The sequence below is a fragment of the Scleropages formosus genome, chromosome 20 (assembly GCF_900964775.1).
Source record: "Scleropages formosus chromosome 20, fSclFor1.1, whole genome shotgun sequence".
Classification (NCBI taxonomy): Eukaryota; Metazoa; Chordata; class Actinopteri; order Osteoglossiformes; family Osteoglossidae; genus Scleropages; species Scleropages formosus.
This window is the reverse complement of record NC_041825.1, coordinates 17733426-17746649: the sequence shown is the minus strand read 5'-3', so window position 1 is coordinate 17746649 and position 13224 is coordinate 17733426. Positions and strand designations below refer to the sequence as shown.

The window sequence follows — 13224 nt, the reverse complement described above, 5'->3', positions numbered from 1 at the left end:
TGGGAAGGGAAATGCACGCACACCCAGACAAACACTCATGCCAGAGTTCTCAAGATTTTTTTCCCTATAGCTCATGTTTCGTGCCTGAAGCCATACTTATTAGAATTTTTTGATACCTTTAGGCATTTCACTCTGTTGTGTGTGGTAGGTCATGCATTGCACCTCCTGGAGTAGAACAATACAAAAATGCACCTGGACAGTTACTGGCTTAAAGTGTTTACAGGCATGCCTCGGTTTCTGAAATGAATCAGTTCCTGAAAATGGTGCGAGTATCAAAATTTTGGGTACCATATGCTTATTTGCTATTTGGGATTTCATGCACTTCCATAATGCCCCACTCTCTTAAAGCACTACTCTAACATCAAACACTGGGTGTCACAAGCCAAGAGCATAACAAAAGAGAATTTGTAAATGGAAGGATGCCTGTAATAAGCACACCTCATGGTGCTAGCCAAAAAAACCCCGGTAACAGACACAAAGTTGGTGAACTATTAATTTAGTTTGAACTGGTGGTCCTGCTTATTTGAAGCATCACATTTACATTTTATGATTTAGGTATGGCGGGGTGCAGAAAAAACAGTGGAGTCACACTGGAAGCATTGCATCTATAGTTGTTGAGCTGTGTCTAAGACTGAATTCTGTATTCATCCACTCTTCTTGGTGTCAGAACTATTCTGTTGGACTGAGATCTAACTTGAATCTGGAATGATGCTGACATAAATGAAGGCAATATTTTTGGGAAAATGTCTGATTTGCTTTTTAGAGGACTGATCACACATAGGTCAGAGCTTTCCGATTCACTCTGATAGTAGTGATTAACAGCGAGAAGCACTTTGAGGACAGGAAATGTTACACACGTGTAAGTGCGAACCATTTGACCTTCACTCTGGCATTTTTAATTTTGCGTGAGCACGAGATTAATTGCACTCATATTCAGTATGCTGCCTCATGTGTGGCCTTAGAACAATTAAACCAATGCTTTGTTGGGATTGCAGGGTCGGTTTCAGGTAGAAAATAACCAAGTACAAAGGAGGAATCACAGTGACTGGGATAACAGCTGGCTGTAGGTTTGGATATTAAATATTTCACATTTGCGTGGGAACGCTGGGTTTCCTCATATTCTCTGGGCTCACTTCTAGTAGTGCCTTATGTCTTTCTTATTTTTTCCTAAAGGATCACAGTTACTTGGAGCTGCACTAATGCCTCGATTCTGATCATGTACAATGCACAGAAGCACAGGAGGTCAAATTGTGTGTCACGTCCACACCGCAGAAGCAACGCAGAACACCTGGGGCGCGGCACAGCCTGACGCATAAAAGGCAGCATCAGAACAGGAGCTGACGCAGAACCTTGTTCAGCCTTGTTACTTGTGACCTCCTTACGGCTTCTCTACTCCTTTCTGATCCCTTAGTCCTTTCCCAGTCCCGAGTCCCTACTCCTTTGTCCTCGTGCTTCCTTATGATCATTGACCTCTTGCCTGTGTACCCACCCTTCTTTCTGGATTGCCCCTTTAACGACATTTGCACCTCGAAGACCTTTTGCCTGTCCTGTGATGAAGTTTCTTGGATGTCTCATAATAAAGCCCTGATTCCTCTCTGCACTTGGGTCCGCCACTTCCTTCCGGGACCGACCATGACATTGTGATGCCCACTGCAAATCTCACCTTTGGGTTTCCTTTCACTTACATTTACTGCACTTACATTTATTCATTTAGCAGACGCTCATCTCCAAAGCAACATACATCATACACTTGGAAGTGTCACTGTTTGCGTAGCCCATTGGGATCCACGTTAGAAAGCGACATTAAGGACAGCTGATTAATGATTTAGACGTGTGAAGGCAATAGGTGTGAGTACTTGAAACCTACACACATTTTTATAAAAGTCCCAAGTAGCATCATCTTTTTTTAACAGTCGATCATGCTAGCTGACAACCCACTATGACTTTTTCCCTTGATTAATATTCTGATAAGTACTTTTATTTGGATTATGGTTGAGTTGTTATGGCAAAAACAATATTTATTTTCATCTTCATGGAATCATCCTAACAAAGTTTTCTGTTCAGATTTTATACTTAAATAATGCTCAAGCAAAGATGTATAAATTTTGCGTGATAGAATTTAAAGTTGGTTAGTAATGAGTTACATTTGCTCTGTTATTTTTGCTTACATTGTTGAATGTAAGTGCATTTCAGGACAAGTTGTCCTTTTTGGAGTAGGTTTTGGCACTGATACTTTTTTGTCTCAAGTATTTCAGTAAAGAGATAAACTTTTGCTTTGTGGGATTTCGGTCATGTTTTTCGTGTTACTGTTTCATTTTTCACGTTTAAGGTTTTCACTATGTTATCTTAAAACCAGCCATGTCACTCTTACTGCAAAACTACTTACATTCAGTTGACTTCTGTCAGTTTCATTGGCTATTATCGGTTAGTTCTTCCAATGTCAATCAAATGACTTTTCTGCAAACCAGTAGCGATTTCGCCTTGCTGTCGGTTGTCTATTTCGGCAGATTACGTTAACCATTGTTGGCTGTCAGCCACCAGTTTTCCTCTGGATTTAGAGCCATGCAAGAACTGCAGAATAGCTAGGTTTACAGTGAAAATCCATGGCCTTAATTGTTAATTTCATTTCATTTAGCAGTGCAAGTTATTATTCAGTAAGATTCAACTCATAGCAACCTCTTTTTCACTTGTCTGGGAATTGCTAAAAGAAGGACAAAATGCAAACTTTGTGTGGGATTCAAAGCTATGCTAAACCATGAGGAGATGTGAAGCACCAGTGTTACCCACTGCTATTATCTGCTATTATGACTTGCTATGATCTTACCCAAGTTCACAAGTGTTTGTCCATTTATACAGCAGGCTGTTTACACTATTTACACTGAAAAAGTTAAAGGCAAGTGTGTTGATCAAGGGCAATACAAGAGGGGCAACAGCATAAATCTTCAGCATGAACAGTTTGTTAATATAATGAAGAGTTAACATTTTTCTGTGCGGTGACAACAATCAGAATTGGGAGTTTACTTTTTCCTGCCTTGACTGACAACCTTATCTCTTCATGGATAGGGGGGTGGAGGCACAACTTTGAGAAAGAATGTGTGTTTAAATATGTGTAAAAATGTGTTTTTTCATATTGTGAGAGTTGAACTGAGTCATTTTGTGATTTGCTCTTTAGGCTATGCAAGCAGAAATGGCATTTTGCACGTACTTAACTAGTCAAAAGTAAATTAAATGTTTAAAAATAAGTACAAGATAACTATATGATAAAAAGATTTACTATATGGGTCATTTAGCTTGGATGAGAGAAAACCACATAAATTCTAATTATAGTCTAGGAACCTACTTATCTAGGAACCGTTTCTCTGCCTATATTGAGTCTAAGAGGATATAACTGACAAGTATTCCCATGTCTTGCTCTAAGGATGACAAAGATTATCCTTTTTTAATACAATATACTATCAGAAATATAAAAGGGGTAAGTAAATAAAATAAACACATGGCCTGCAGCCTGGGACCATTGATTTGGACGCATTCAAAGAAATAGCTGTTTTGGCTTCTGCTTCTGCTTCTTGTACCAGTTCACCATGAAATGAATGGGACCAGTTGAGTTTTCTGTTAAACAGGTGAATCGTGTGAGGCAAAGCTGGATGCTGTCAATAAGAAAGAAAGCTTTTGTTTTCCATTCTGGCTATAGAAACAAAACATAATAACTTAACTGATCATGTGAACAACTTTGAAAACCAGGCTGATAAAAATTAAAACAGCCCCATGTTTGGTGCAGGGGTGCTATACTTGGAGCCATAATCAAGTGCTTAAATGTTATGCAGCTGTTTCTGAGAGCATGCGTGTTGTGGTGCATTCATTGCGTGTTGGTAGTATAAATAATGCGACTGGTTTTGTAAGACTGTGCAAGGACGGACCTTGATGCGTTTTGGTAGATGGGGTTAGGCCTGGGACTGGAAGCTGCTGGCTGATGTGAGCAAACAGCTCCAGGCCTTGCAGCTTTTCTTGGTTACTTTGTTGCATACAGACATGGTGTTATATTCTGAGTGTGAGCAGACTGTGTACTTTGTGTACTTTGAGTTAACAGCACCATTTAAGGATGCTATTGGGGAAAGATTTCAGCGTGAAAATGTTAAAGGATGCCGATTAGGAGGAGGGGCAGAAGATTGGTCTTGAGTCTTGGAGACGTATGATGGCAATGCCGAACCTCTTTCTCTGTGGCTTCATGGTGAAGTTGGTCGGACTGGGGCAATCTTATCCTGTGTGTGCTGAATGTAGGAATTCTGCAGAAAATTATGCTGATGAATCACAAGCTGAACCAGCAGTGGCTCTGGAGTGAAAAGTTGAGCTACTCAGTAAGAGTTAAAGGTAAGGCAGAAAAAGATCTGGCACAATCATTTAAAAATTGTGGACTTACTTGAGAACACTGAAGGGAATATTCCTCCTAAATGATTTCTGTAGAACAAGTTGTTTTCCTCCAGTGCACCTGGTTCAAGAGCTCCCTCAAGAAGTATACTGATTTAATTTCTGCACTAAGACACAGGAAGCACTGCAATGAAGAAATGTGAGATGACCTTGAAGGTTTCTTTCTGCAATTCTACCCCACTTCTCTGCTGATATCCTACAAAGATTGCATGAATTCAGTTCTGTGCTGAAGGCTTTGGCCCAGTGCAACATGCACCACTGATTTGTGTATGCAGCTTGCCTTAGATCTCTGCAGAAATGGAAAATAAACCTGCTTAAGAATTTGCTTAACAAAAGTGAGTTTTCATTTGGCAGTTTAAGGGGACCAAGAAAGGCTCAGATAAGTATCCGAATGATCTGAATTTCTTTCTGTTTTTAATGGACCTTACTGTGCTTTATAACTTATTAAGGGGGTTCACTTTTATGCTTTTTAATGTTTTATTTATGGTGGGTTCTATATCATTGGTGCAGCTGGAGATAAAAAGTAATAGGAGGTTAGAATAGTCTACCCTGTCCTCCATAAGTTCATGCGGTCACTGACAGATGTGTTTGAGGGGGTTGTGTGTTGCTGGGATTTTTTTGTTTATAGCTTTGTTTTTCTGCTTGGATTTTATATTGTTCATTCTTTCTTCTCTGCTTCCTAGTTCACTGGGTCGCTATGTTTTTGTCAGTTTGATACTATTAGCATTGTTTTATGAGAAAATTACCCAAGTTTTCCACTTTAAATTATTGCCTGGTATTTTGGGGCATGAACCTGGTCATTTAAAGGAAGAGTATTTTATCCTTCTTAAAAAGACTTGTTAACTCTCCAAGAAACATCTGTATGATGGAGCGTTAAAAACTTAAAGAACCCCGGCATTTGCCAAGTTTACTTTTTTCCTAGTTTTAACATAAACATACTGTCATTTTAATTAATTGATATATCTGTGTTACTTACATGTTCATTCACAGAATTTATCTTGCTCCAGTACATGAGATATTTCTGTGAAAATGTCAGCTGGATTTCAAATTTAAGACTGTTCCTGGTGTTCTACATTTATTTGGAGAATGTGGTAGGATGCAGTCTTATTGGAATGGTGTTCATTCATAGTTCCTATTTTTTTTCAGTTTCCCATTGTATTTTCCTAACACTTATTTATCCTTATTTTGTAAAATTTCTTCTTCTGAGAGAAAAAAAATGTGGCAATAGTTATAGCATATTTCATTCAGCATATTTTTAAATTTATGATAGCTACAGCCTAGAAATTTACAAAAATTGGCCAGAAAATACATAAAGGTGCATTTCTGTTACATTTTTTTGACTGCCAACTTAACTTACCAAATGCAAACAAATGTTTGTGATGCATCACTCTCTTTCTCATGACCGATTTTGTTGGTTTACTACGAGGTGAAACACTAATTTGTTCTTTCTGTGCAATGCTCCATCACTTTGCTGCATGCTCTCGTTTCTGTACCCACTGCTTTGCTCTACTCCAGCCTGCTGGAAACATGGTGCTGTTTTGCATGTGTAAACACAACACACTGACTGCTGTAGAGATTAACTGTTTTTATTGTATATTTTTTTGCTTTCAATCATTGTAAAAGTAGACAAGTGTAATGATAAGGCCATATATAGACTTCGATATAAGATGAAGCATTATTAAACTTAGAAGATGATAGAATAAAATGGCATGCAGTCCAGATTCTACTGTCTCATGCCTATATGTATGAACTCTTGATAAAAATAGATTAAATAAATAAAAACTTTATAGTGAGTTCCTAGTTCATTTCAGTTTTTTATGTTTGCAACAGATTTTAACCCATAAAGAGAAAGAAGTCGCATTTTCAAGCTTTTATTGATTGTAATAGTGAGCAGACTTGCAAATATTTCCAAATTACAGACTGACTTCTGGCCACAGTTATGCTCACAAATTGATGTGCAAGTGTATTTTCATATTCTCTACCCACCTTTACCCACAAATTCCGGACATACGCTTAAGTAACCCTTTGTGTAATCATGTTCAGCTCAGAGTCAGATTTGTATCATCTGTTTTGTTTTACCATCACAATCCAAAATTTAAAAATAAAAATCATAATCACGTATTCTGTGCTATGTGTATGCTTTCAGAATCGCTACTTTTTGAATATTACTGAACTTCATGGATTTGTAATTTCTTTAGGTTTAAGCCCCATTCCCACATTACCAGTATCATGAAAAAAAATAAAAAACCCAAGGGACAAAATGCCTAATCACTTCCTTATGTAACAAGTCTCACTCCACATTTTCTCAGCTTCCTTCTGTTGTTGACTCTCCCCCCTGAAATCTGTATTATTCTTTCAGCATTTGGCATCATTAGAAAAACAAAACCGGAAATGAAAGTGTATGTTCTTTAAAAACTTCATGGCAATTTTAAATTGCTTCCAGTAACACAAAAATATGATGTAATAGTTATTTCAGAAATAGAATAAAAGTAATTCAATGTGCACTACAGTACATCATTATCATTTACGGTCGTAGTCTTCACTGAGAGCAGTAGTAAAGGAAGTATGAGATGAGATGAAACTATAATTCATTAAATGTAATGTCTGGACAGCCAGTGTGACTTGCTAAATGTATAAGAAGCATTTACACAATTTCCTTTTCTAAAAGTAACTTTCTGTAGCTGATAACAGCTATATTTTCATTTGATAGTAAATTATGCTATTAGGGAAACTTTTTCGGAGGTGCAAAAAGAATTCCCATCTATATTTTTACCTTAAATTATGAGAAAGCACCTTTTCACCTGTCACTCTATGAAAGGGCCTTCTCTGGAACCAAAGAGAATCCAGCAAGTTGAAGATTTCCATCCCCTCTATTTTAAAGTTCTCTGCCAGCGGAGCTATTAAACCGAAAATTATGTCTATTTGCACGTGTTTTGACAGCAAAAGAAGCACAATGAATCTTTCCTGACGTATATAATTTTTTCTTCAAGTCTTGATAGCTATTTAGAGACCTATTATTAAGAAAACAAATGAATCCAGATGCAAAATACTGCCAAAAGACACAGAAAACCTTATCCTTTTTCCGACTGAAATAATTTGAGCTGAATGCATTTCGGAATTTAGAACACAGGTTTCCCTTCACGAACCTTAATCGCTGCATTCCGTTAGAAGTTAATGGTTAATCCAAAAGGATATCATCAGTTTCATTTCATCAGCCATTGATAGCCTTTGAGGCCTTCTTGCAGAAAGTCCAAAAACGCAGCACTGGGTTTATGCACCTGCACCCATGTGTTGGCAGTCACACAACTTTGTTGCCCGCCATGCATGTGAGAAAGGGAGGGGTGGAGCCCCCTGGCGGTGGTCTCCGCACCTTGCCTCCTTTCGGACGGCAAATCCACCTCCGTGAGAGGTGTTCCTCTCTCCAGACCGCCTCTGATGTATCAGCTTAAGAATGTCTTTCAGCATCTGGTTCTGCTTAACTCTGCCTTTAGATCTCCTTTGTTTTCTGCCTTGGTGCATGTGTGCATTTTAACATGCATTCATTCGTCCATATTTAACTATGTTAGCTGATTTCTCTTGCAGCGGTTCTAATTTCACTTGGTGAATATGCCTTAATAGACATTTTCACAGGTATTTTCACATTTTTATTTTTTAAATCACACTGGCAGTGCAAGCTTCAGGGTGCCATAAAGACCGCACAGAACCGAGAACCTGCGAGCGAGAAGGAGAGATTCCAGAAGTGAAAAATCAGTTATGATGTCACTTCTGCTGTGATATGTCAGCCATATAGTGGGGAGAGGAAGTGTATTCAGCAGTAGGAATGGGGACAGGGACACTGGTCAAATTCCATTCTCAAGGCCATTTAAATGACTGGCTGAGATCTATAATTGAATGCACATGAAAATGGAACTCTTTGTATTTTATCGACTTGCTCGCCTGGTGGAATTAACGGAAAAGCTCTTGGCGACGATCGGTGCGTACTGGTGCAAGCTCTGCTTTCTAATGCTGTTGCTAACACACTTTGACATGTATCTTAACACCAAGGGTGAGCACATCTACATAAATCATGAAGGTATTGTGAAAGCGCAAAGGAGGTTGGGTTTAGAAGGGAAGTGAAATAAAAGTTTAGTATGGTGCCTCAGTGACCATATGACCTCTAACTGGCTACAGTGTGAAAGTTTAACGCATATTTGGGACGTGATCCCTTTTTTTTTTCTGTTAAAAGGCATTTCTGTCCAGCACATTTCCACACAAATCCAATGCGCAGACAATCCTGCGCAAATGCTGGCTGGTTTCGGTTCTGACGGTCACATAAATTATGCATGAAATTGACTTTAATTAATCCTTTCCACATCCATCAACTATCCCAGCAGTATTTCCCTCTCTTCACATAAATCCTTCATTGTCTAGGCAATCACACAAAGAAGGAAATGACAACTGACATTTTAGTCAGGGGTCAAAGGAAAACTATTTACTAGTGTGATCATGAAAAGAGGGCAAGAAACAGAGCCAGCTAACAGGGGCAGGTCACAGCTGTGTTATTGCACACCACGAATGTGCTTAGGGTTAGAGCTCCTCTCTCCAGCTGCTGGAGATCCCCAGTATCCCCCAGCACACCTCCTCCCTTCTGTCACCTTTACCGGTGCTCCACCAAACTACCATCTTCATAGCAGTGCTGACCCTCCTCTTTCCTTCCATCCCTCCTTCACACCTTTACACACCTTGCGGTTTCTTCTTTTTGCCATCCCTTTTCATCTTTTACATCATGTATCAAATCCAAAATAAAACCTTATGCTAGATATAAACCTTTTCTGACTTTTGATAAAGCCGTGTTCCTTCACATAGACAATTGCCACTGGTGTAATGAAATATAAGATATATGGATGCTGGCAGGCATGTCTCAGTGTTTGAGCATTTCTAAACCCAGAATCACACCAGCCTCTCAAATCTTCATATATAACTGGCAACAAGGAAACAATTCTTTAGTCTAGGTACATAGATACCAGGTAACATTATTTTCCAAAACACATTTTAAAAAGGGTTGAAAGTTTAAAATATCAGAAGGTTACACAAGGCCAATACGTGATAATGTCTGGTTTAGAAATATGTGAACGCGTAAGTGTCAGAAAGAAATGACATATGCATATCTGTTAGAAAAGCTTTTACTTTAAATTCTAAACGGCACGTTTTTATTGCAACTCAAAAATTAAAACAAGGAAACCAAAGCAAAAATTACTTATTCTGTTCTGATTTATAGAACTGGTTTAATCATTCTTTTGAGATGCTGCTCTTGGTCTGTGTGGCCTTGGCTACATAGTACCATTTATGCACTTTCAGGGAAAAAGACAGAGAAAAAAAAAAGAGGGCTGCGTTTTTGGGGTGGTGCGTAAGAAGCACTCTCATAGCATTTTGAAATAATTTTAGAAAGACATGAATGCAATGTTTTTGAACCACAGTCGTGGTGTGTGAGTTATTTTAAAAAATATATATTTATTGGTATACATGGATCAGCCTTATCGGAGGAGCAAGAACAAGAAGTTGACTAATAATTAAATTTGTTCAAAACCATTACTGGTCTGTGCAACTAATAACTGTTGGACCTGTCTCTTTACACAAACCAAGTGATAACTGAGAATAAGAGCTATACTGTTGGGAAACACCTGTGCAGGGTTCACCTTACCTTGTGTGTGTAGTTGTGCTGTTTGTTTCACTTTATCAGGATTGATCAAAGAACATGCACAGCATGGGACTAGAATGACCGTATAATGGTCAGCAGTGTCATGGTATTCAATGATAAGCCCATCTACTGAGATATATAGAGTATATACAGTCCGTTTTGTTTAATACAGTGATGCTAGATTTTTTTTTTTTGTTTGTTTCCGTTTAGGCTGTGCAGCTTGTGTCATGTGAACACCCCTTGTCTTTCCTTTACGATTTACATTTATTAATTTATTAGACACTTTTTCTCCAAAGTGGGGAGAAAAAAAAAAATCAATTTCACTATTAGAAGCAGAGCCATAGATTCAGATAAGCAATTCTTGAGCGGTCAGTTTGTCTGATGCCATCGTTTAAACCAACATTTATAGGTGAGAGTACAATTATTTCTTAAGCACATATATTTAACAATAACATCACATGAGCGGCAGCATGCAGAATTGTTTCACAATTTTTTCTAAAAACAGATGACATTCACAATAGCAGTACTTGAGTATCAGAATATAGATCAATAATTGTGAGAGATGGCAATTACCTTTACAATTTACAATTTAAAAGTTTCATAACTTTTAAACTAAATTATTTTAAAATGAATTTTTGATTTATTATTTTACATATATATCCCTTAACTGAGTATAAAGTTTTTTTTCTGCATGATTTTCCTGTATAAAATTATGGCTATGCGTTATTTTACTTGTTTTTGTCTGCATATTTTAAGGTTCACTGCTCTTTTCCTTCTGAAACTGTTTATATTAACATCTTGTTAGGAACCCCTAGTGTATGTAGTACTTTAGCAATCGCTGACTCCTGCTGTAGCCCCTTTTTCTCCATTAATAATTTTCTAAACACAATTTCCAGAAATGTATACATGACAGATTTCTGTCATAATTGCACTGATCCCCTATTACTCTGGTAAAAGTAATTTTCCTTTTAACTTGATAAATAACACATGCTACAGCTTCACATATCCAAAAAAAAAAAAAGAAAAGAAAACTGCAGGATCATTTTGATTAAGCTCACCAATCGCAGTTTCAAATCAGTGACTAAATGTGTTTTCAGATGGAAAACATTTGATTTGCACAGTATTAAGAATACATAAGGAGATCTGGATACAACTCTACACCTCATATCAATATTTTCATTATAATTTTCTTGCATTTTTAACACTTTTTTTACACTTAGGATTTCTTTCCAAGGCCTTTTCATTTGACTGAATATCTGCCTCGGTAAAATATTGGTGTTTTTTTTCTTTTCATTAATTTATTTATTTTTCAGTTATTTATTTAGCAAATTTCATATCATTTATTCATTTTTTTTTTTTTACTTTTAACAAACTGTTCATTCCTCATAATAGTGATGTTATGGCAATTTCTATTGATAGATTAATTAAGATATTGATTAATAGAATTAATAGATTAATAGAAATTCTCTGTCATTCCGTTTCATGTGGTTAAACTGTGAATTTTGTCCTTGTGACTGATGGTATGAAAGTCATTGTGGCTGTGTATGAAATGGTTATTATACCACTTGTCAATCCTCTCCTCAGAAACATAGTTAGGCCATTAAGTGCTCGACTAGAGGTGCGAAAAACAAGCGACTGATAAGAAACAGAGCCAAAATCCAGCGACTCGCCCTTAAAGGGAAATGGATTTGTCTGCAGGGTATGCAGCAAAAAGGTTTCATTAGAAAGACTTTTATTAGTTCTTTGTGAACTATATATTTGAGTCAGAACTTTAATGAGCCATAATGTATTCTACCTATTTCCTTTTGATTCTATTAATTTCTTTAATGTCATGACAAAATCTAAACCTCACACTGTAATTTACCTGCCTGGTTGATTCTACCTACAATGGACATGTATTTTAAACATGTAGTTTGTTTTTTCATAGTGTGGTACCTTGATTATTAAAACACCAGGTTTTTAAACATTTTAAAGTTTTGGGTAGCAACATGGGAAATGGTGGCATAGTAGGTCACGCCGATATCTCACAGCCCACTTTATGGTGTGCAGATCTCATGCATTTCTTTGCATTCCCTGACTTGCATTCAGGCATTCTTCCCTTCACCGTTACAAGCCACAGCTTTAATTGTCGTGTCAGCCTTGACTAGATCCGTAAATAGAACTATAGAATGGAAGAGGCAACATATCCTTCCAGAAAATTCATTTGGCTTCAATTAAATTAAGAGGAGATATGATTCTACCAATATAGCATTTCAACTAAATCCATGATATTAAAATATCCTCAGATTTGTACTTATTATAATTCTTTTATGGCTATGGCTTTTTACTAATTTGGCATTTGTTTTTGTGCTAGAACATTTACAAACTGTTTGCATCTAAGTAGTTTCAAATGGGTTTTCAGCAGGATATGAAAGGCTGCTAATGAATCAGTTTTAATTACCTCCGTTGCTTATTTTGTTTATTCTGTTTGCTCTGTGTGTTTATAGACATGCATGCAAGAATTCATGAGAAACCCTCAAAGCAACAAGTGGGATGAAAAAAAATTATGTGAGGACATTTTTCCTTACATGTCCACTTTATACTCACACAAATCTGCAATCGCAGACTGTCAGCCTTTAAAGACAGCTGAACAGCTTCAAAAATGGGTATTTTTTAAGATAAAATTACAAGTTACCCACTAGCGTATTGTGTTATTAGGAGGGAATTCACCTAGTTTTGAAGTGCTCTAAAAACTTGTCACGGTTCACTGGTTGAAAAAATGGTTCTCTTTGTGGGAATGTAAAGATCAGTACAATGTGCTTGGAGCTGACCAGGATTGGCCCCCACGCCTGCTCCTGCAGGCGCCTCTTGGGAGAGTGTAAAATTTTAAGTCTTTTATTCACTACACGGACAGATCCTTGACAATGATCTGAGGAAGAAAAACTAAAAAATCCACAGCCCGTCCCAGAGCCATACGCAGACTATATAAAATGAAATCATGCAACTTGTACTGTAGGTGAAGAGATGCATTCTGGACATTTGACCCAAACCAATAAAACCCAATTGAGTGTTCAGAAAAAAGGCATAACAGGCAGCGTACCATAAGCTAGCTAACCTGAAGAGCTGGCAGAGCGCAGAGTGCT

General features: G+C 37.4%; 1 protein-coding gene across 3 annotated transcripts in view; it reads right to left on the bottom strand.

The window, feature by feature from the left end:
• Nucleotides 1-13224, bottom strand: part of uts2r (urotensin 2 receptor) — a 43647-nt gene that overhangs the window by 28212 nt on the left and 2211 nt on the right. The window lies entirely within an intron of this gene.